The following is a 21,259-nucleotide window of genomic DNA, read 5'->3' on the forward strand; positions in this document are numbered from 1 at the left end:
GTCACACATAATTAATAAGGTTCATGATAAACATGATTAATAAATATTTAAGGTCCTCATGGTTATTCTCATCCAAATGTTACACAATTGGACATGCTAGCTTCTTTTTTAATGACAGTTTTGAAGAAGGAAGTATCATATCAGTAATTTATTTTTTTAAAAAATTTATTTATTTATTTGATAGAGAGAAAGAGAACATAAGCAGAGGGAGTGGCAGACAGAGGGAGAGAGAGAAGCAGACTCCTGCTGAATGAGAAGCCCAATGCAGGGCTCCATCCCAGGACCCTGGGATCATGACCTGAGCTGAAGGCAGACGTTTAACTAACCAAGCCACCCAGGTACCCCATCATGTCAGTAATTTAAATGCACTGTGAGCTGTTATAAACTGTGAGTTAGTGCATAGAGAAGATCTGACAGAGATGGAACTAGGTCACTGAGAATCCTACAACCCTGAGAGGTGAAGTTTAGAGATGATTTTACCTTCTCAACAACTTTCTTGAAAGCATTCTTGACCTCTTTGTTCCTCAGGCTATAGATCAGCGGGTTCAGCATGGGGAGGATCATAGGTAGAACACAGATGCGATTTTGTCTGTGTCCATAGAGTGGCTGGAGGTGGGCTGTATGTACATGAAGATGACTACCCTATAGAAGATGGACACTGCAGTGAGGTGAGAGGCACAGGTGGATACAGTCCTCAACTGAGGGCATCTCCAGGATGATGATAAATATGAACAAGTAGGGAATCAAGATAACTAGGTGAGCAAGAAAGATGTTAAAGACTGCTACAAAGACAAGAACCAGCTCACTGACATGTCTATCAGAACAAGAGAGAGAGCCATACTGCTGGAATAGCTCAGAAAGTGATGGATAGGAGAGAGGACTTACAGAAGGGAAATGGAATGTGTCTCCTGCATCAAAAGAATCAATCAGAAAACTACAGACATAGCAACCTATTGATCAGACAAGCACACACACCTGTTTCCATGGTGGTGGTGCAATGGTGTTTACACACTGCTGTGTAGCAGTCATAGACCATTGAGGCTAAAAGGTAACTTTCCACAGTGGCAAAGATTCCAAAAAGGAACATCTGGCAACACATGCATTGTAGAGATGACCTTATCTCCCATAAGGAGCTGAGCCATGACCTTGGGAGTGACTGTTGAGGAGTAACAGAAGATCACCAGAGACCGATTACTATGGAAAAGACATGGGAGTGTGGAAATGAGATTCCAGCAAGATCTATATGATCATTCCCAGTTCCCAATCAGAGTGACAAAGTAAATGAAGATGAACATTATAAAGAGAGGAATCTGCAGCTCTGGGCATTGGTTAGTCCCAGCAGGATGAAATCAGCCACCTTTGTATTTATTCTTCATGGATGTGAATTTGAGAATCATGAGATGCTCGGTGGCAACAAGAAGGAGGAGAACAGAATGATCAATAAAGGAAAGTTCCATAAGCATTATTTTATTATTGCCATAATTTATTTTTGACTATTCTCCATGTCTAAGCATGGGAATGACAATGCAATTTAGTGATAACCTATCTATACCTTTTGTAGAGGAAGGTTCATCACAGATCATCTTCCCAGCTTCTTCTTTTTGTATATGAGTAAACCGAGCCACAGGAAGAGAATGAACTGTCCAAGAATGGATTGAATGCCTAGAATGGATTGAACTCCTAAATCAGGTCTTTTTTTTTTTCTTTCTTTTTTCTAAATCAGGTCTTTTGAGTCCACTACTAACTTTCACTTCGATATGTTCATATGTATTTATTCAACCCTTTCATTATCCCTATAAGGTTGATTAATTATTATACCCATATATATAATAGGTAACTTGGAAACAAAGAAACTGAGTATTCAAGTTCACATGGTTATTGACAGTGCCAGGCTTTAGACACATTCAGAATGGTTCCCAAACTTAATGTAATCAATGATTTTTTTAAAAAAATTTTTTATTGGAGTTCAATTTTCTAACATATAGCATAACACCCGGTGCTCATCCCATTAAGTGCCCCCCTCAGTGCCTGTCACCCAGTCACCCCCACCCCTGCCCACCTCCCTTTCCACCATCCCTTGCTTGTTTCCCAGAGTCAGGAGTCTCTCATGTTCTGTCTCCCTTTCTGATATTTTCCCCTCATTTTTTCTCCTTTCCCCTTTATTCCCTTTCACTATTTTTTATATTCCCCAAATGAATGAGACCATATAATGTTTGTCCTTCTCCGATTGACTTATTTCACTCAGCATAATACCCTCTAGTTCCATCCACATCGAAGCAAATGGTGGGCATTTGTCGTTTCTAATGGCTGAGGAATATTCCATTGTATGCATAGACCACATCTTTATCCATTCATGTTTGGATGGACACCGAGGCTCCTTCCACAGTTTGGCTATTGTGGACATTGCTGCTAGAAACATCGGGGTGCAGGTGTCCCGGCGTTTCATTGCATCTGAATCTTTGGGGTAAATCCCCAACAGTGCAATTGCTGGGTCATAGGGCAGGTCTATTTTTAACTCTTTGAGGAACCTCCACACAGTTTTCCAGAGTGACGGTACCAGTGCACATTCCCACCAACAGCACAAGAGACTTCCCCTTTCTCCACATCCTCTCCAACATTTGTGGTTTCCCGCCTTGTTAATTTTCCCCATTCTCACTGGTGTGAGGTGGTATCTCATTGTGGTTTTGATCTGTATTTCCCTGATGGTAAGTGATGCGGAGCATTTTCTCATGTGTTTGTTGGCCATGTCTATGTCTTCCTCTGTGAGATTTCTGTTCATGTCTTTTGACCATTTCATGATTGGATTGTTTGTTTCTTTGCTGTTGAGTTTAATAAGTTCTTTATAGATCTTGGAAACTAGCCCTTTATCTGATAGGTCATTTGCAAATCTCTTCTCCCCCCATTCTGTAGGTTGTCTTTTAGTTTTGTTGACTGTTTCTTTTGCTGTGCAGAAGATTCTTATCTTGATGAAGTCCCAATAGTTCATTTTTGCTTTTGTTTCTCTTGCCTTCATGGATGTATCTTGCAAGGAGTTACTGTGGCCAAGTTCAAAAAGGGTGTTGCCTGTGTTCTCCTCTAGGATTTTGATGGAATCTTGTCTCACATTTAGATCTTTCATCCATTTTGAGTTTATCTTTGTGTATGGTGTAAGAGAATGGTCCAGTTTCATTCTTCTGCATGTGGATGTCCAATTTTCCCAGCACTATTTACTAAAAAGACTTTTCCCAGTAAATAGTCTTTCCTCCTTTGTTGAATATTAGTTGACCATAAAGTTGAGGGTCCACTTCTGGATTCTCTATTCTGTTCCATTGATCTATGTGTCTGATTTTCATCAATGATTTTGAATTGATTTTAATCCTATTCAATTTACAGTTAATCATGTATCCATTCTTCCAAGTTCAATGCTTGGGGTTGCACAGTACAGCAATCCACAAGTATATGTGTATGTGCACAGTGAGATAAACGAAACATTAGAGATACAAACAGTCAACAAAAGCTAAAGAAGATACAGATTTGGGTGCAAAAATATTGGGGTCTAGGCTAATGTTCCATGTGCATTCACACAGAAGAACTCCTATTTATCACCCAGGAGATATTGTCTTAAACTAAGTTTCCTGAGCTTCACTTTATCCATCAGTAAAATGAAGGTGATATTGGAACATACCTCCACGTTCCTGTAGCGTTAAGTGAAGTAATCATGACAAACAGTTCACACAATGGAAAGCCCTACGTGACCAAGGAGGAGCTGTATCAGAACCTGACTCGAGAACAAACCGACTACTGCGTCTCCCACATGAAGCCCTACGTGGATGGCAAGGGCCGCGAACTCTCCACTGCCTTCGACTACGTGGAGTTCACCCACTCGCTCTTTGTGAACTGATCCTGCTCCCAGCCTAGCCTGGCCTGCGCTGCCTGCCCTGCCGTCACCTTGCTGCATGTCACCTCCTCTCTGTGCTCAAGTGTTCCAGTGTCACCTACCACTGTAAGCTTATGTCTACTTAGCTTGGGATAAGACTTAGTAGAAATGGTGCTTCACTAAGCCACTTCCGGTCCAGTGGCACTTGCCCTGTGGTTGTGGGGACCCAGATTCCTGTTGTAAAGCCAACTGCCCCATTCCGACTCGAGAAATCTAAACAGCTGGCTATTTCCCTTTTTGTTCTCCCCCCTCCATTTTGTTTTCATGTAAAAGACAAATAAAGGACTCTTCCCCCCGTAAAAAAAAAAAAAAACCCACAATGTGGGTGTTCAGCATTATTCTGACGAGTTCTATGTGTAATATTATAATTAGGATGGAGCAATCATGTCTGTTGGTATAGGAAGGTTGGTGGCAACATGCAGAGCTTCGAGGTGTGAATGAGTTTTGATGTCTGGTAACTTTGCTCTGTGATTTGCATTTTATCACCTCACTAAGTCCATCTGGATTTTTTGTTTCTTCCAGTATGTCTTACTCTGTCTTACATCTCTTGTGTTGGAGGCTTTGTTATCCATTCTGTGTGAGAACTCTCACTAGACCTCTTTTGCTTAATTTCCTCCATTTGACTCACATTTTAGCTTGGGTTGAAAGACTCATATTTAATCTTAGACACATTCTTACTGTCATTACTATCAATTAGCTGGATCATAAATATGGAAGGTCTGTGGGATTGACTCTAGTCTGTAGATTGTTTTTGAGCAAGCACAATGCTTTAAATCTTTTTATTTTTATTTACAGTCTTCAGAGGGATATCTATTTTCTAGTAAGTACTATTGCCACCACCTTCCTTCAGGCTCCCCAATACATTGCATGTCTGGAATTTACAGTATTTGCCTTTGTGAACTCATCATTCAATAATAGCATAAGCTATAATTTCTTGGTTAGCATTTGCTATGTTTTATAATAACTGGAATGTTCTTATTGGGCTCACATGGATAATCTGGTATAATATTGCCATCTCAAAATACTTAACTTAATAATACACACAATATCTTCTACCATATAAGAGAATATAATCACAAATTCCAATACTGAGAAGCATTGTTCTAACTGCCACAATAGGGATGTAAAGAATATATAATAAGTAAGTTATCTAAAGAGTTAGAGATTGTTGAAACTAAGATACCTTCACAGATATCATGATCAACTGTCTGGTTCTGTGTAATAATCAATGGAAGAACAGAAAGAAGTATTAAATTCCCCAAGGTCACACATCTGGAATAAATCCATTCCCAAATCAGATTCCCAGAGGATAGAACCATAATATGGTGTTTATGTTATCATTTATCTCAAAAAGACAGATGACAAATAGGAAGGCAGATAGACATCACAGACAGAAAGATAGAAGATTGATAGATAATAAATGGAAGGAGAGATGAAAAGATGGCTGGATGGATGGATGATAGATATCAGATAAAGGAAGAGAGAGTATGTACACACACATGCACACATCTACACACATACACACACAAATCCCATTCAAAGGTTAAGGAAATGGAGAATTCATCAGGTTGTATGCTTTCCTCATATAGCACATCCAGCATGAGATTAATTCAGATTCAGACCCATGTCTAACTTATTTCAATGCCTGTGGCTTCAGTCATTGCCCTTGTCAGATTTTCCAGATGAGCAAGTAATGAAAGAGTAGGCTGTGGGAAAATGATAGTGAAAATGGAGTAAAGATGTTGGTGGTTTCATGAAGATCCTTCTGGAGTCTAAAGAAATATCACTTCACCCTGTTTGGCTAGGTGTGCCTTCAAGAGCAAGTCAACACATAGTAAACAGGATGAATTTACCACCTGCTCAATGAGAGTATCATCTATCATAGGCAGTGTAAACCCTGACAGTTGGTTTTTCTTTCTTTGTAATGCAAGTGCCTGAATTAGGCTTTGGTTATTGAGGCATCTGCTTCAAAGACAACAATATCAATAATCACTTTGACAGCCACTGGATAAAGAGCCAGACTTCATGCCTTTCCTGGCTCCTTGTTTTAGAGCTCATGGTTGATTTAGATAATCTGCCATTTGAAATTGGAAAAATAATTGTATGTTTCTCTTCCCATGCTTTAAATTTACTCTATTTTAAACTCACCACTGAAGAGTAATCCCAAGTCCCTATGCTTGACCTCAATAAAAGCAGAACCCAGACCAGCTTTCTTGCTGCATGGCCCTAGATGTGCCATATGATTTCCAGGACCTCTGAGTACTAACCTTGTCTCTTTCAAAGTTTCCTGATGTTTATTGCTGAGGACCTCTTGCAAAAAATATAAGAACCACAAGGGTCCATCCAGCCACAACATTGGTTGTCAATAGACTCAGACCAGCACAAAACAATAGGTTTTTGCTATCCTCGAAAGGAAAGCAGCATAAAAGGTCATAAAAACAATACTATTCTCTGTTGATTAAAATATTTTGCACTTGAATCCTATACTTAAGCCAGAGTTTTGGGAAAAGTGTCCAACTAGATATGAGCTCAAAAACTCATATAGAAGAGGTAGCTGCCTTGCTGCTTCTGCATCAATTACATTTTTCACTAAAAGTGTATATTGAGGGATCCCTGGGTGGCGCAGCGGTTTGGCGCCTGCCTTTGGCCCAGGGCGCGATCCTGGAGACCCGGGATCGAATCCCACGTCGGGCTCCCGGTGCATGGAGCCTGCTTCTCCCTCCGCCTGTGTCTCTGCCTCTCTCTCTCTCTCTGTGACTATCATAAATAAATAAAAAATTTTAAAAAAAAGTGTATATTGAGTCCAGAAGCTTATCAGAAAAGAAAATACTGAACTCTAAGTATGAAATCAGAAATTCAGACCTACAAGATATATACATAATTTTGGAACATATCTCAGGTATTGGTCAAAATATTCCAAGGTACCTGAGACATGGAGAGATGAAGGATTATGTACATGGAGCTAGGAAGCCTAGGTTCAAGTCTTGCATCTACCATGGATTTGTGTGTATGTGTGTATTTAGAAGAGTCATTTACCTTACACTGAGCTCAGTTTCCTTATTTGTGGTATAGAAATAATAAATTACTTCTCCCATGATTTCACAGAATTTTTGTCTGTGAAAATGTGAAATGCGGATGGGTCCATAAAAATCATAGTAAGGGTTATTCTTTCAACAGAATTCACTATTTTATTATCTTAGGGTGTTTCCCCTGGCTGTGGTTGCATAGTCACTGCCATCATTCAGTCTGGGGAAAGACTGGTGTGTGTACTAGAAAGAATTAGCATTCATTTAGATAAATGGTGACCAAAGGGATATACTCAGAGTCTGGTCCTTTAAAATATTGTCAGGTAGAGTCATGATATGATTTCAGATCCTAATGAATGGGAACCAGGAGGAAATTTATAGGCATGAAATACCTAGGGGACAGCCCCTATGAGGGCAATCACTTCTCTCTAGGGAAGAAGCAATTAAACTGGATACAGGGATATATTTTCTTCCTTTGACTAGCACACAGATGCATTTGTAGTTATTTTTTTCTTCTCTCAGTTTTATTGATATTTAGTACATGACCAATGGGTTTATTACATTTACATTTTTGTATTATTTATACTTATAATCTAAACACTTATTTTGTTTTCTGACTGCTGTGATTTTATTCATTTCCTTTTTCTCCTTTCCATTATTTTACTTGTTAGAGTTAAATTTTAGGCTACTGGATTTTTAGAGATTGATAAATAAAATGCTTGTTTTCCCCTTTTGTGCTTACAACAAACAGACTATATGACACATAGGACAGAAATATGGAGAATAAAAATACTTATTACTAATAACTTAATTTAAAAATTTGATTCTGATCTGTTGGCAGATAGACTTCTTTTCTGTCCTAAATACTCTTTTGTAGCAGATGTTATTGGTTCTCTATCCATATCCCTTTGGCACTCTTTGTCTATGTTCAGTCCAATGCTTTTTATGAAAAAAGTCTGTATCTCTTAGACTAAAGGCTTATTTTACTGTAAGGGCATGCTCAGCTCATTGTGGAACACTTAATTTTTCTGGTGTCAATGATCAATAAGTGACAAATAGAAACAGAGTGATAAATACTTGATTCATTATCTTTCAGATGATATAGGTCTGAGGCATGTTGTTTACAGTCTTCCAGTGGTTTCTAGTAGATCAAGTCCCTTCCACAGGTATCACCTATTGACTAATATAACTCTGTATTGGCATCCTTCCCTGACTCACTTTCCCACTACTTTATCAGTGCTTTCTGTCCATTAAGTTCCAAATAAGCTACTTGAACTCAAATCACTGACTGTGGATCTGCTTCTGGGGAACCTAACTTCATATGCAGCCCAACATTATAGGTGGTTCCTTAGCAATGCTATCTCATTGTCTTTATCATACAAATAGAGCATGACAGAAAGAAGTATCTTCCTGAAGTTAAACTAGTCCAAAAGAGAAAGAAAAAGGAACAAAACATACTCTATTCCATGTTCCAAATTTCTTAAGACAAATTTCATCTCTTCCTTCTCCTGAAACACTTTCAGTATACTGACTTCCGATTTTTGTATATATGCTAATGTCTGATTTTGCCATAAAACTCAAATGGTAGTTCATCTAGGTATAAAAATCTGGACTGATATTTTTTCCCTCAGCTTTTTGCTTTTTGTTTTGTTTTGTTTTTTTCCCTCAGCCTTTTGAAGTTATCAGTCCACTGTCTACTAACTTCTTTTTCTTTCCTTTTTTTAACTTCTTTTTCTTTAATCTCTTTTTGTCTGCTAACTTCTAATTCTTCCTGATGAGAAGATTGATATCAAGATTATTACTACTTTTTATGTTTCTCTCTCCATCATCTGAAATGTTTGTCCTTATCCACATTTTTCTGCAGAATAAAAGAATCAACAAAATGAAAAGGGAACCTACAGAATGGGACAAAATATTTGCAAACCACATATCTGATGATTTCATATGTCAGTATATGAAGAACTCACACAACATGGTAGGAAGAAAACCAATTATCAATAAAAATGGGTAAAGGACCTAAGTGATATTTTCCCAAAGATATTAGAAAAATGGGTTACATGAAAATGTGGTCAACACAACTAATCATCAGGAAGCAGAAATCTAAGAATACAAGTGTCTCTCTCAAACCTATAAAGAGCCCTAATTAAAACCCCACAGATAATATCATACTTGAATGTGAAAGAGTGAAATCCTTCCCTGTAAGACCACATACTAGACAAGTGTGCCTGCTTTCACCACTTTTATTCAAAGAAAGCTCTATCTAGAGTAATTACACAAGAAAGTGAGAATTACAAGGCATATAAATGGAAAGAAAGAAGAAAAATCATATGATTTTCAGATGATATCATCTTATATAGAGAAGATCCTAAAGAATGTACAAGAACCCGTTAGCTAATAAACTTATTCACCAATCAAAAATAAGTTGTGCTTGCATAAACTAGCAATAAACAATTCTAGAGAAAATTAAGGAAAAAATTCCACTTATAACAGTATCCTATGTTAAATACAGAATAAATTTAACCAAGGGGTGAAAGGGCTGTACACTGAAACTACAAAATAAATTGCTGAAATTCAAGGTGGCCTAAATAAATGGAAAGACATTCTGTGTTCATGGATTGGGAGTTATGCTATTGTTTACTGGCAATATTTTGCAAAGTGATCTACAAGATTATTGCAATTCCTATCATATTTCTATTATAGAAATAGAAAACCTACTACTAAAATTCAAATAGAATTCAAGGGACCATCAATAGCCAAACAATATTGAGAAGGAAAAACAAAGTAGGAGGACTCACATTTCTTGATTTCAAAATGTAATACAAACCTGAAATAATCAAAGCAATTTGATACTGCCTTAAGGATAGAGACATAAATCAATTGAATTCAATTGAGAGAAGACATAAACCAATATATCTATTGCTAATTGATTTTTGACAAAAGGTGCCAAGTCCAGTTAATGGGAAAAGAAGCAATCAACAAATGGTGTTGGGATAACTAGATACCCAAATGCAAAAGAATGAAGTTGGACCCCTTCCTCACATCACATATAAAAACTAACTCAAAATGGCTGATGACTGAAGTATGACTGCTAAAAACATAAAACCATCATAAAATGTGGGGAAAAGTCCAGACCTGGGATCTGACAATGGTCTGTCATGGATTACACCAAACACAACCAACAAATGAAAAAAAAGAGATAAATTGCACTTTTGTATATCAGAGTACATCTTCAAGAAAGTGAAAAGGAAACCTACAGAATGGGAGAAAATATTAGCAAATCACATTTATGATAAGGGCATAATAGGGAGAATATATAAAGAACACAACAACAAAAAACCCCCAACAGCTCAGTTGAAAAATGGGCAAAGTTTTCAAACAGACGTTTTTCTGAAGATTTACTAAAAACCAGTAAGCACATGGAAGTATGGTCAAAATCATTAGGCATTTGGAAAAATAATTCAAAACCATGGATACCATTTCACATATATTAGTATGGCTATTATAAAAGAAAATGGAACTAACAAGTTGTAGCAAGAATGTGGAAAAATTGGAACCCTTGTACATTACTGGTGGCAATGTAAAATTGAACAGATGCTATTGAAAACAGTTTGATGGTCTTCAAAAGTTAAACATGTAATTACCATTAGAACCAGCCATTCTGCTCCTAGTAATATCACCAAAGAATGAAAACAGGTCCTCAAACAATACTTGTGCATGAATACAAATAGATATACTGCATTATTAACAATTGCCAATAGGTGAAAAATATCCAAATGCCAATAAATTGAGAATTAATGAAAATATGTAGTACATATATACAATGGAATATAGGAAGAGAAACGTAGATGGAACTGGAGGGTATTACGCTGAGTGAAATAAGTCAATCGGAGAAGGACAAACATTATATGGTCTCATTCATTTGGGGAATATAAATAATAGTTAAAGGGAATAGAAGGGAAGGGAGAAGAAATGGGTAGGAAATATCAGAAAGGGAGACAGAACATGAAGACTCCTAACTCTGGGAAATGAACTAGGGGTGGTGGAAGGGGAGGAGGGTGGGGGGTGGGGGTGAATGGGTGATGGGCACTGAGGGGGGCACTTGATGGGATGGGCATTGGGTGTTATTCTGTATGTTGGCAAATTGAACACCAATAAAAAATAAATTTATTATTTAAAAAAGGAAGAGAAACTAATGTGACCACAAAGGCAGAGATTGACTGATGGGAATAAAACCAGGAATGCTGGAAGCCACCTGAGATAAGATCTACATGGGACAGAGTACCCCCTGGACACGCTGAAGATTGATACTTTTGTTCCTTCCCAGTGAAACTGGCTTCCAACAACTGGCCTCCAGAACTGTGAGAAAATAAACATGTGTTGTTTGAAGGCACTGGAGTGTGCTGTTATAGCAGCCATAGGAAACTGATATAAAATCTTTGTGATCTTGTGTTCAGCTGTGAGTTCTCAATTTAATGTGTTACTGCAGCATAACCTAGTGTGTTCTGTTGTTTCTGCTCTTTTTTTTTTTTTAACAAACAGACGAGTTTTTCTCGTGGGTTCCTCATATCATGCAGCTATTCATCACTTAAAATCTTTTACTGAGCTTCAGCTCTGCTCTAGGCCTGAGTCTTTGTTAGTCATCAGCCTAGAAATTGTGCCAGGATGCTTAGCCCTTTCATTTTAATGGGGAAAATCAAACAAAAGGAGTAAACATACAAAATGAATATATGATATTTTGATCAGTATTATGAAGGAAAAGATGTTACAGATCAATATTTGTGGGATTTTTTCTGTTTAAGTTTGCTCCTACACAGGATTACATTTCATTAGATACTCTTGAGTTCTGTGGAATAGACATTAGTCTAGATTCTGAGAATACATACCTAAATAAGATAACATCTTTGGTCTCAACAGCTTGTAATTCAGTACTACAGTTAAACTTATAAAAACAAACCAATATAACTCATAGCTGTTGACTATAACTCCCAAATGGCAGAAGTACAGCCATAAATATTTTTCTTGCTTGCATATTGTTCCATTAGCTGTTCTGTGGGAGCTTCTTCAGAGATTCAGCTGACCCTCAGGTTCTTTCCATTTAGTAGTTTTGTCATTTCCTATGGTCTGTATCCTCTCTATCCAGCTGGTGACAAAAAAAAAGAATGAATGGCACATCACACAAGGAATTTCATGATGCAGACGTGGAAGTGGCATGTATGACCTGTTCTCACAACTATGGACAAGAACACAAGCATATGGTCACAGTTAACTAGATGATAGGCAGACAAATAGAGTCTATGGATTTTTCCAGAAGTAAACATAGTCTGGAAAATAACTAATCAGTCTTTTCCATTGTAATGCTTATGATCATCAAATATCCATCTTAATCTTCCTCCCATACAGAATTTTATTATCTACCTCCACAAAAGAGACAATCCAAATCTGAACTAATCATTTTAGAAATACAATGTCCAGGCTACTGTACAGGTTAAATGGATTTCTTCACCCAGTCCATGTGTGGCTCCTTGTTGCCTAGCAATTTATGCACTAAAAAGAAAACATCATTTGTTTCACATTCATAACCAATAAATAATGTTGGGCCTTAGTAAATATAATTGGGGTAAAAGAGCCACCGTTCAGAACAGACAACCATGGAAGTCATAAGATTTCAGGTTAGAAATCTTACGGAATCAACATTACCAAGGCCCCTCAATCCTGGTGATGGGAATTATTTCTTTATGAGACCCTGATTTTTCTTTTTGAGGAAAGCTTCATAATCCACTGTTTTCTTTAATAGCTTGTCCAATCTCTTAAATGCTTTTTTTTCTTACCATTACTGAAGTAAATCAAGGGGAAAAAACTGTCTAACACAATAGTAACAAAGCTTTATTCATAAAATGCTTTGATTAAAAATTATCATTTTTTTTTGCATTTTGGATACTTGGATCTGCTACAAAATTAAATACATAAATGACATTTGATTAAGTTTTATGTTTTAATAACCTGTTTGGCCATGAACATTGAGTTATGGAATGGAGTAAATATAAGTGGGATGAAATAACTTTTGGTGGTTCTAGATCACTAAACAACTATACCTAGAGAATATTTTACCTTTTCAACCACCTTCTTGAAAGCATTCTTTATCTCTTTGTTCCTCAAGCTGTACACCACTTGGTTCAGCATGGGGATGACCATAATATAGAACACAGGTGCAATTTTGTCTGTATCTATGGAATGGCTGGAATTTGGCTGTACATACATAATGATGACAGTCCCATAAAATATGGAAGCTGCAACAATGTGAGAAGCACAGGTAGATAAAGCCTTCTGGTATCCCTCACCTGATTGTATCTTCAAAACAGTGATAAATATGAACACGTAGGAAATCAAGATAAAAAGTGCAGAAAAGATATTAAAGCTTGAAATAACAAGAATCAGCTTGTTAATATCTTTATCTGAGCAAGTTAGAGTCATAGCTGCTGGGATATCACAGAAAAAGTGATGGACTACCTTGAACATACAGAAAGAGAAATAGAACGTGTCTCCAATGTCAATAACAGGAGTTAGAAAGGCAAAGACATAAGAGCCTATGGCCAGATGAGCACATACACTGTCGCCATGGTGGTGGTGTAATGCAAGGGTTTGCACACAGCTGCATAGCGGTCATAGGCCATTGAAGCTAAGAGGTAACTTTCCACTGCCACAAAGAGTACAAAAAAGAACATCTGGGCAGCACATGCACTGCAGGAGATGACCTGGTCTCCTATAAGTAATCCAGCCAATACCTTGGGAGTGATTGTGGAGGAGTAACGAAAGTCCACCGGAGACAGGTACTGAGGAAGAGGTACATGGGAATATACAGAGGTACATGGGAATATACAACCTGGGGACGTATGGTCATCCCCAGGTTCCCAACCACAATTATGAGGTACATGAGGGTAAACATTAGAAAGAGAGGACTCGGGGATCCTTGGGTGGCGCAGCGGTTTAGCGCCTGCCTTTGGCCCAGGGCGCGATCCTGGAGATCTGGGATCGAATCCCACGTCAGGCTCCCGGTGCATGGAGCCTGCTACTCCCTCTGCCTATGTCTCTGCCCCTCTCTCTGTGTGTGTGGCTATCATTAAAAAATTTTTTTTTAAAAAAGAGAGACGACCCTGCAGTTCTTGGGCATTGGTTAGTCCCAGCAGGTGAATTCTTTCACCTCTGTATTCATGAATGTGATTTGCACATCACAAGATGCTCCGTGGCAAAGAAAAGGAACAACACTGATGAACAGAAACCAATGGCACAGAAATTGAAATGTATAAGCATTATTTTATTAGAGTAATAACTTGTTCTTCAAAATTCTCCATTTCTAAAGCATATCATGGCAACACAATTTAGTGACAACTTATCTCTAGAGTAATAAGCTTTTGGGTAGGAAGTGTCCTTATAGATCATCTTCCCAACTTCTAGATTTTATATATGAGTAAACTGAGTTGCAGGAAAGGCTAACAAGTTCTGCAAGTTCACATGCCTAGAATGAATCCATATCCTATATCATATATTTTAAGTCTAATGGCTTATACTTCTATAGCACTCATATGCCAGGTACTCTATATGTATATATTCATTTAGTCCTCTCCTCAATCCTGTTAGATTGATTAGTTGTTCCTCTCATACATGTATATCTAGCACTTTGGCAACTGAGAGATCAAGTAATTTATTTAAGGTTAGTTAGATATTAATGGAAAAAGCCAAGCTTTAGACCCAGTCAGAATGGTTCCTGATCTAAGTGTTGTTAATGAATTTGATTGATTCTAATTTCATTCAATTTACACTTACTTGTCTCTATTGTACTGAACTTAATGCATGGAGTAGCATAGTTACATAATTTACAAATAAACACATAGTAGATGCAGTGGACTAACAGTGGACTAAGTGCAGCATTAGAGGCATATGCAATCAAACAAATCCAATTCTGAACAGAAGGTATAGCATTGGATGTAAAGGCTTGGACTCTGAGAAGCATGTGTATGCAATCACATATCACCCCTACCACTTACAACTGGGAGATGTTGGTCCTAACTTCTCTAAGTCTCTATCCACCAGCATGCAAAATGTAAGTGTTTTTGTAACCTAGCTCAAGGCATTATTGTAAGAATTTAAAGAAATAATGTATAAAAAGAGCACAATGAGGATGCCAAGCACAATCTTGAAGAGTACTAGCTGTAATATTATTAGCATAGAACAATGGTCTCTCTGTCGGTTTAGGAAAGTCAGGTGGCAGTAAGGGGATGGGTTTTAAGTCTCATGTCCTTAACCTTTGATTTACCTCTTTGTACATGCTATCTATGCAGATATTTTGTTTCCCTCCTATTTCTCACTCTGTGCTCATGGCTGTGTCAATCACTTTGTGTGAGAATTCAGGGATCTTCAAGTTTTCTTTTTCTTAATTTCTTTCTTGAGATCCACGTTTTACCCCTATGTCCTGGACTCATTCTTACTATCATTCCAATCAACACTGAGCTGGATCACAGATATTGAGGGGTGAAAATTCATGGCATGGGGGTTGACTCTAATATATTCATGAAAAGGCACAAATCCTTGCACTTTTAGTTGAAGCTTTGTGAAAGATATGCATTCTTTGGTAACCACTATTATCTATCATCTTCCTCCTGGCTCCTAAACACACTTTTTTACACATCTTCATCTCAAAGTATTTGTACTTTTCAACACCTCATCCACGTAATATAGTGTTATGATATCACACCTATATCAATTGTTATGTTCTATGATGACTTAGAGCTCTCCTGAGGTTAGTAACATTAAAATTCCTGGCTACATGTAGCTGGTCTCATAGATCAAGAGACAAATGCATGGATAATATATGATACTAATGATGATGATAATGATCCTGGTCATGATCATAGATTAATAGAGCAGAAGAGGAAGGGATATAAATTGGATATGCACACACACATATACATATAACTAATTTACTGCTAAGAAAATGAGGATTTGAGAAGTTATGTCCCTTCTTTTTTTTTTTTTTTAGTTATGTCCCTTCTTAAAATTCTATACCTACTAGGAGATATTTAAGATACAGACCCATGTCTAACTGATCTTAATGCCTATATCTTTAATCATTGCATTGTCAGGTTTTCTAGTTGAACAGGTAATAACAGGATAGGTTGTAGGGAAATAATAGTGAAAAAAATGTGTAAGGGCCTTAGTATCTTCCTGATGATCTCTCTGGAATCTAAAGAAGTATCATCTCACCCTGTTTGGTTAGCTATCTCTTCAGTGACAAGCCAACACACAGTAAACAGTAGGAATTCACCACCTACTCAGTCAGAGTACCATCTATCACAGGTTTGTCCTATCCTCTTAAGAAAAGCAGCATAGAATTTCAAAAATATTCCTCTGCACTTTGCTGATTACCAATGTTTTGCCCTGACTCCTGTACTTATGCCAATGTGTAGAAATAGTATTCGAACAACCAGATACCAGCCCCCAAACTCACAGAAGATGGAGCCACGCCACTGCTTCTGCATCAATTACATTTTTCACTGCAAGGGAAGATTGAATCTAGAAGCTTACCCTGCTCTTGAAAAGAAGGGAAAGAGTGCTGAATTGTGAGCCTGCAATCAGAAATTCAGCCCTAAAAGAATGTTATAAATAATGTAGGAGAAATTCTGTCTCATGTCCTGGTCAAGATGTTCCGAGTTCCCTGAAGCATGAAGACACGGAGAAAGGATCATTAACATGGGGCTTCCTAGGAAGCCTGCATCTAAGTAGTGCATCTACCATGGATTTTTTGAAGTACTCAGAAAATTATTTACCTTTCTTCTGATCTCAATTTTCTTATTTTTAATAAAGAGATATAAAATTATCTGTCCCACAGACTTTCCAGAATAGTATCTGCAACTAGCAAATGAGGGTGGATGCACAAAAGACCTTAGTGAGGGCTTAACTTTTCAATGTGAATCAATTTTTTTATTTCAGGTTGTCTTCCCTGCTTGTCATTGCAGACTCACTGCAAATACCCAGTTTGGGCAGAAGCTGGTGTCTCCAACAAGGTTGGAGTTAGCTTTCAGTTCAATACATGATAACCAGATGGGCTCTGGTCAGTGTCTGGTCAGCATCGAGTCCTTTTAATTAACATCATGAAGAATCATGATGAGATTTCAGTGCCTAATGTACAAGCACAAGAAGAAAATTATACAGGCATGAACTGTCTGGGGACAGAACCTCCAATGAGGGCAATCACTTTTTTTCATTGTACTTACATAAGGAAGAAACAATTAAACTGCGTGTAGAAACAGGATTTTTTTTATGCTGCATAGCACATACATATATTTGCAATCTTGCTGTCTTTTCTCTCCTATCCATCACCTTAAAAATTAAGGTGACTTTTACATACATCAAGAGTACTTTTGTTTAATTCATTTGCAATTATTTTGATTTTTGATATTTGAAATGTATTTCTTCTTCTTGAAGTATAATTGACACACAATGTCAATTAGTGTCAGGTGTACAACATAGTGATTTGACAACTGTCTACATTATACTATGCTCACCACAAGTGAAGCTACCATGTATCACCATTGTAATACAGTCGACTATTTTCTTTCTGATGTATATTTTATCCCCATTTCTGAAAATCAGTTTTTTAAAAGATTTTATCTATTTATTCATGAGAGATACAGAGAGAGAGACAGACAGACAGAGACATAAGTAGTGGGAGAACCAGGCTCCCTGTGGGGATCATGATGCAGGACTCCATCCCAGGAACACACCCTGAGCCAAAGGCAAATGCTCAACCACTGAACCACCCAGGTGCCCCCCTGGTTTTTATCTACCATATTTTTATTGTGGTTTTCTCCTTTACATTTCCATTCAGTATAATAATAGTTTCAGGTGTACAATTTAGTGATTCAACATTCCCATACATTAGCCAGTGCTCATCACAATGAGTATCCTCTTTAATCCTCATCATCCATTTCACCCTCCCCCCACTTTCCTCCCCTCTAGTAACCATCAGCCTGTTCTCTCTCTCTCTCTCTCTCTGTATCTCTCTCTCTCTCTCTCCTCCCTCCCTTCTCTTTATCGCTTTGCTCATTTATTTTGTTTCTTAAATTCAACATGAGTGAAATCAGATGGTATTTGTCTTTCTCTGACTTATTTCACTTAACATAATACTCTCTCACTGACTGATGAATGAATAAAAAAGTGGTATAGATAGATGGATAGATATAGATAGAGGTAGAGAGTATTATATTTTGAATATTTTTAAGTTCTAACTTTGATATGCTAAATTTGAATTCAATTTTGTCTCATCTAATATTTCTCCAATACATTAACTGATAAGATTTCTTGTATCATATATATGACTTCTGTTGTATTTTATTCTTTTTTTACATCTTTTTTATTTAAATTCAATTTGCCAACATATAGTTTAACACTCAGTGCTCATCCCATCAAGTGCCCTCCTCATTGCCTATCACCCATTTACTTCATCCCCGCACCCACCTCCCCTTCGGCAACCCTTTGTTTGTTTCCCAGAGTTAGGAGTCTCTTATGGTTTGTCTCCCTCTCTAATTTTTCCCACTCAATTCCTCTCCTTTCCCTTATAATCCCTTTCACTATTTCTTATATTCCCCATCTGAGTGAAACCATACAATGATTGTCCTTCTCCAATTGACTTATTTTACTCAGTGTAATACCCTCCAGTTCCATCCATGTCAAAGGAAGTGGTGGGTATTTGTCTCTTTTGATGGCTGAGTAATATTCCATCATATTTTATTCTAAAATATATTTATGTTTTATTCTATTTTATATTTCTCCTGTTTGTATATTTTATATACCCTTTTAGGTGTAATTTTAAGCTCACAGCAAAATTGAGGAGATACAGTGAGTTCCTATATGCCTCTATCCCTGCACATGTGTAGTCAATGCCATTATCAACCTTCCCCTCCCCAGAATGGTGCATTTACAATTGATGCACTTATGCTGATACATCATAATTAGCCAAAGTCTATAGTTTACCTTAGTGTTCTCTTGGTGTTGTACATTCTATGAATTTGGACAAATGTATAATGAATTGCAGCCATTATTTTAGTATCATACAGAGAGCATTTTCACTGCCCTAAGAATCCTCTGTCCTCCACCAATTTATATCTCTCCTTTCCCAACCCCTGGCAACCACTTGGCTGTCCACTACATCCACAGTTTTGCATTTTCCACTAAAACCTTTCAGATTGACTTATTTTATGTAATAATAAATACTTAAACAATCTCTGTGTCATTTCAGGGCTTGATAACTCATTTTTTAGTGCTAATATTTCATTGTCTGATGGACCACAGTTATTAATCCATTTATCTACTGAAGGACAACTTGGTTACTTCCAGGATTTAAGTATTATTAATAAAGCTTTATGGAGATGCCTGGGTGGCTCAGTGATTGAGTATCTGCCTTTGGCTCAGGGCATAATCCCAGTCCAGGGTCCAGTCCTGAATTGGGCTCCCTGCAGGGAGCCTTCTTCTTCCTCTGCCTATGTCTCTGCCTCTCTCTCTGTCTCTCATGAATAAATAAATAAAATCTTTTAAAAAATGAATAAAGCATTTATAAATATCCATGTGCAGATTTTGAGTAGATGTAAGTTTTCAGCTCCTTTGGATAGCTTCTAGGATTATATGGTTAAAGTATGTTTAGTTTTGTAAGGAACTGCCACACTCTCTTCCAAAGTAGTTTTACCAAAAAAAAAACAAAACAAAACAAAACAAAAAAAACAAAAAAAAAAAAACAAAGTAGTTTTACCATTTTACTTTCCCACCTATGATGAATAAGAGTTTCTGTTGCTCCACCTCCTCTTCATCCCTGGTGTTGTCAGAGTTACGGATTTGGGCCATTCTAATGGGTGTGTGGTAGTATCCCACTGATTTTTTTTACTGAGGAGTAATTCACATGCAACATTAGTTTCAGGCATACAACCTAATGATTCAATATTTGTATACATTGCAAAATGATCACCACTAAAGATCTAGGGAATATCCATCACCATACACACATTATTTTCTTTTTTTTTAACTTACAATCCTTTGTGAAATATGCTGTAGATCATCTTTGCATATGCTTGTCTTCTGTATATTCTCTTTGATGAAATCTCTGTTTAGATTTTTATTTCTTTTTTAATTGGCTTGTTTATTTACTTATTGTTGAGTTTTAAGAGTTCTTTGTATATGTGGGTGACAGTTCTTTATCAGATGTAGTTTTTGCAAATATTTCTCCTAGTCTGTGGCTTGTCTTCTCATTCCCTTGAAGATATCTTTCATAAAGAAGATGTTTTTAATTTTTACGAAATCGAGTTAACTATTTCTTTCATGGATTGTGCCTTTGGTATCATATCTTTAAAAGTCACTGTCAAACCCAAGTTCATCTAGGCTTTCTCCTATGTTATCTTCCAGGAGTTTTATAATTTTGTATTTTACATTCAGATCTATGATCCATTTGAGTTAATTTTTTAAAGATCTTATTCATTTATTCATGAGAGATGAAAGAGAGAGAGAGAGAGGCAGAGACACAGGCAGAGGGAAAAGCAGGCTTCATGCAAGGAGCCCGATGTGGGACTCGATCTCGGGACTCCAGGTTAACGCCTCCGAAGGCAGGCACCAAACTGCTGAGCCACCCAGGGATCCCGCAGAGATTGAGTTAATTTTCATGTAAGATTTGTGTGTACATTCATGTTTTTTTTTGCGTGAAGATGTCCATTTATTCCAGCATCATTTGTTAAAAAGATTATCTTTGCTCCAGTGGATTGTCTTTGCTCCTTTATCAAAAATCAGTTTACAAATATTTTTGTAAATCTATTTCTAGCTCTCTATTTTGTTCCATTGATCTATTGGTCTATTATTTTGCCAACACCTGACTGTCTTTTTTCTCTTATTAATAAGTGTACTGTTTAACCCCCATCACCTATTTCACTCCTCCACCTCACCTCTGATAACCATCAATTTGTTCTCTATAGCTAAGAGTCCGTTTCTTGGTTTCTCTCTCTCTCTCTCTCTCTCTCTCTCTTTTCCTTTGCTCGTTTGTTTTGTTTCTTAAATTCCACATATGAGTAAGATCATATGGTATTTGTTTTTCTCTGGCTGAGTTATTTCACTTAGCATTATACTCTCTAGCTTCATAATTGTTACAAAAGGCAAGATTTCATTCTTTTCTATGGCTGAATAATATTCCGTTGTATGTATATACACCACATCTTCCTTATCCATTTATCTATAGATGGATACTTGGACTGCTTCCATAATTTAGCTATTGTAACTAATGGTGCTA

General features: G+C 37.2%; 2 pseudogenes; both read right to left on the reverse strand.

Moving 5' to 3' along the window:
* Positions 1-378: 378 nt before the first annotated feature.
* On the reverse strand, positions 379-3,699 carry LOC121471574 (annotated as a pseudogene).
* Positions 3,700-13,020: 9,321 nt separating this feature from the next.
* LOC121471576 lies at positions 13,021-19,833 on the reverse strand (annotated as a pseudogene).
* Between the last annotated feature and the right edge of the window lie 1,426 nt (positions 19,834-21,259).

The sequence above is a fragment of the Vulpes lagopus genome, chromosome 11 (assembly GCF_018345385.1).
Source record: "Vulpes lagopus strain Blue_001 chromosome 11, ASM1834538v1, whole genome shotgun sequence".
NCBI classification, from domain to species: Eukaryota; Metazoa; Chordata; class Mammalia; order Carnivora; family Canidae; genus Vulpes; species Vulpes lagopus.